This window comes from Myotis brandtii, unplaced genomic scaffold (assembly GCF_000412655.1).
Source record: "Myotis brandtii unplaced genomic scaffold, ASM41265v1 scaffold633, whole genome shotgun sequence".
In the NCBI taxonomy this organism is placed as follows: Eukaryota; Metazoa; Chordata; class Mammalia; order Chiroptera; family Vespertilionidae; genus Myotis; species Myotis brandtii.
In genome coordinates, this window is record NW_005370423.1 from 2120172 (window position 1) to 2124304 (window position 4133).

Here is a 4133-nt window from a genome sequence, read left to right on the forward strand (position 1 = left end):
GCCAGATCCGGCCCGCGGGCCGTAGTTTGCCCACGGCTGGGTTAGATATTTCAACGGTGCAGCCCACCCACTCACCCACGGGCTGACCAAAAACAAACCCCAAATGAGGACGCGAGTTCATCCTCCCAGCTTGTCCTTGTTTCAGAGCATCTCACTGCCGGGGCCCCGGGTCTGGCAAGGACTTTTGGAGCTTGAATTAGACGCGGAACAACCTCCCAGGGTCTCCCTCAGGCACGTAGGACCGCGCCCCTTACACAGCCCCGGGTCTGGCCTGCGCGTGTCTGACGATCGGTTCAATATCTCCGTGGCGCCTAAGAGGTTTTTAATATAGATATTAAATACATCCATATCGCCGCCTCCGTGAGAGCGCGCGCCGCTGGCTCCTCCGGGCCTCCCGCGCTACTTGCTGCTGACACACACGATTAAAACTAAAGCCGCCCCGAGGAGCAGCCGTTTTCCACGGTATTAGGACGAATGTTATCATTTAAGTGGCTGTGGAGCTTTGCCAGCCACCGCGGCCCCAGATAACGGCGGAAACATGATCGCGTGAGATAATCCGAGCGGAAACGACTGTCATCGTCCGCAATATGCCGTTCGGATGCTTAGTTAAGACTTACGCTCTCGAACGAACGGCGATGCCGTCGACAGAACAGAGGCCATCGGTGCCACGATTAGATAGAGATCCGACTCACTTCTGGGGCTCGGGAGGGGACCCCGTGTGAAGTAGCCCCGGAATCCGTGCGGTGAGTTAAGGAAGGAGGGTGAAAGGAAGGGACAAGAAGATCTGCTTCAGCCTGGCCGGTGTGGCTCAGTGGTTAAGTGTTGACCCATGAACCAGGAGGTCAGGGTTCAATTCCCGGTCAGGGCACATGCCCGGGTTTCAGGCTTGATCCCCAGTAAGGGGCGTGCAGGAGGCAGCCGATCCATGATTCTCTCTCATCATTGATGTTTCTATCTCTCCCTCTCCCTCCCTCTCTGAAATCAATACAAATATATTTAAAAATAATAATGGTTTGTCAGGTCCTCGGGGGCCATGGTGCCATCCCTCGGGGACACGGAGAGTGCTCACTCCCTCCTCCCTTTCCTCCTCACTTGCCTCTCAGATGCTGGGACCCCTGCAGCCTCGTAAGAACTGGGGCTGTTGGAAGAGCCTCTTCGGAAGATGATGGAGATCGATTTGTATTTTTAAAAGAAACACACTTTGCGTGAGAGAAGGAGCGGGCGTGGAGGGAGGGCCCCGCGCCGGTTCTGGAGAAGGCGTGGCCTCGCCGGTGTGGGGCAAGCCTGGTGGCGGGTCTGACGGGACTTGGCACAGGCAGGTCCTGTGTCGCTGCTGGCGGTTCGTTCCCGCTGCATTTGCATACACACATGATATCTGTTACCCTAATTACATCCACTTCCCCAGGTACCGGCAGACAGCCCCGCGCCGGGGCCCACGGCGGATCCCCGGGCCTCGCTCACAGCTGTGTTTTGATCAGCGGGAAAGGCTCCCTGGCACCGGAGAACTGAAACCACCTCGCGGGGTATGACAAGCGCAGCCGAGCGTCTCTCGAGAGTGAAAAATCAGAGGTTTCTCTAAGGAGAGTGGGGACGACCACAGAGAATTCAAAGGAGAATCGCCTTTCATGCCTTCCACTGCGAAAGCTCAGTCACGGGGAAGGCCCGCCGTCCGTCAGGGAGCGCGGCCCCAGAGCTGTCCTCAGGCCTGGACCCCCTAACCCCATACATACTACATACATGCTACATACATGTAGGAGAGGAGGGCAGTGGGGCCTCCCCGGGGAGCCTAACCTACTGTTTTCCAGAAGGGGGTGTGTGAAGGCGAGGAGGCCAAGGATGGGTATTGTGGAGGAGGGGGTATTGTGGGTCATGACACATTCCCACCTGCCTCAAGTGACTTGCAAGCGATATGCAAATTTATGCAAATGATACACAAATGACCAGAGCCCCCTTAGACTCTAAGACAGGTATTCCCATGTTTGCATGCGCCCACCATGGACTCCAGGCCCACCCCTCCAGGCGGGCCTCCCTGGGAGGGCTGCGTCCCTATGTTACAAGGATGGCTATGAGTCAATCCCTTAGGTCAGCGGTTCTCAACCTGTGGGTTGCGACCCCTTTGGTGGTGGAACGACCCTTTCACAGGGGTCGCCTAAGACCATCCTGCATATCAGATATTTACATGACGATTCATTAACAGTAGCAACATTACAGTGATGAAGTAGCAACGAAAATAATGTTATGGTTGGGTCACAACATGAGGAACTGTATTGAAAGGGCCAGAAGGTGGAGAACCACTGGCTTAGGTGCTATGTGAGTGGGCCCTTTGCAATACATGGCACGCCCCTAAGTTCTCTCCTGCTTGACCCTTGACAACTCTCCGAGGGCCCCTGAAAGGTTTTATGACCCCACTGTGTAAAGCCAAGGGCATAGATGGGCTTGTCTGAGGTCAGTCAGCCAGGCTGTGCAGAACCTGCCTGAACCCAGGGGCCCCGCCTGGCTTGATCTGGTGCGAAGAGGTCCCTACATGGCCCTGATGGCAGCAGTTACACCTGCAGAACGGCGGAGGACGGAGGCAAGGGACACCAGGAGGGAGGGTTCTCAGTCTCCCCCGCCATCCCAAAACCTGGCAGGATTTCTTACTGGGAAAATGTCTGAGGGGAGCCCGGCCGGTGTGGCTCAGTGGTTGAGCACTGACCTAGGAACCAGGAGGTCAGGGTTCAATTCCAGATCAGGGCACAGGCCCGGGTTGCAGGCTCGATCCCCAGTGTGGGGCGTCCAGGAGGCAGCCGATCCATGATTCTCTCTCATCATGGATGTTTCTATCTCTCTTTCCCTCTCCCTTCCTCTCTGAAATCGATAAGGATATATTACAAAGAGAAAAATGTCTGAGTGGGGAGCAGGGCTTGGTGGATTGAACATCCTCCCTCGGTGATTTCGATGTGTTCCCAGGGACTACGCATGGTTGGAAGCTATTCATTCATTCATTCATTCATTCATCTTCACCAAATGCTTACCGAGGACCCACTTTCTACATGCCAGGCCGTGTCTGCCTCTGGCCTGTACTCAGCAGAGGCAGACACGTGTCCGTTTCGCCAAGGGACATGACAAACAGAAGACAGCCTGGCCGAGACCCGTGTAGACAGGGCGGGCTCTCTGAGGAAGGGTGTGGGGGCTGAGACCCCTCATGGTACTTGCGCCAGCCCTTCGAGAGCCGAGGGGAGGGCCTGGCCTGGCATGACTGATGTTGAACAGACAAGACCTTTCTTCCCGGCCACATGCAGGTCTTGATGTAAACTCAGCAGATTCGGATCGAGTGACTGGCGTGGTGAGGACGGGGCGTTGTGCCGATCGGAGCAACAGAACAGCCCTCCTGCCGCTGGCCCTCCGGGGCTCACGGGGTCCCTGGCCCCTGTTCACAACCTTGTGGCTGTTACTGAGGCCTGTGCCCCTGCGTGGCGGCGGTGACCAGTGGCATCGGCAGCCCTGGGTGCCTCCCCGGCACACGGCCCTCGGGGCAGCCCGAAGGCTCCGGTTGCTTAAGCCAAGGAGCTGCCGGGCGAAAGGGCCGCCTGCGTCCGCTGCTGGGAAGCGTCACTGCACTCACTCCGTGCGGCAGCCCTGAATGCCTGGCTCGGCGGGTGTCAGCTCTCGAGAGGATCACAGACGGAGGTGGCCCCAGAAACGATGCTCTGAGCTCGACACCAGCTTCTCATTGGCCGAGAAGGGGACACGGGATCCCAGTGGCCGAACTGGCACCTCTCCCCTCGGCGCTCAGACGCTGGCCACGCGGGGTGTCCCCCTGGCCACGTGCACCGGGAATTGGCACCACCGGACAGACACGCCGGGACGGAGGCACAGACCCTCCAAAAGTCACACCAGACCAGTGAGGACACTGAGGGTCATCTTGGCGACAGGTCTCCTTCCCAAGTGTGGTTTGCTGGACAGACCCAAGGAGGGGGTCACGTTCCATCTCGAGACACACAAGCCACTGGGCAGCATGAGGGAGGCAGAGCGATGACGGGGCAGGGGCTCCGGGGCAGGGGTCCGAGAGCAGCTCTGGAGCCCAAGCCATCATGTCATCGCAGGGACATGTCCCGTCAGCGCTGCGCCTGGCCCCTCGGCCGCCGGGCTCA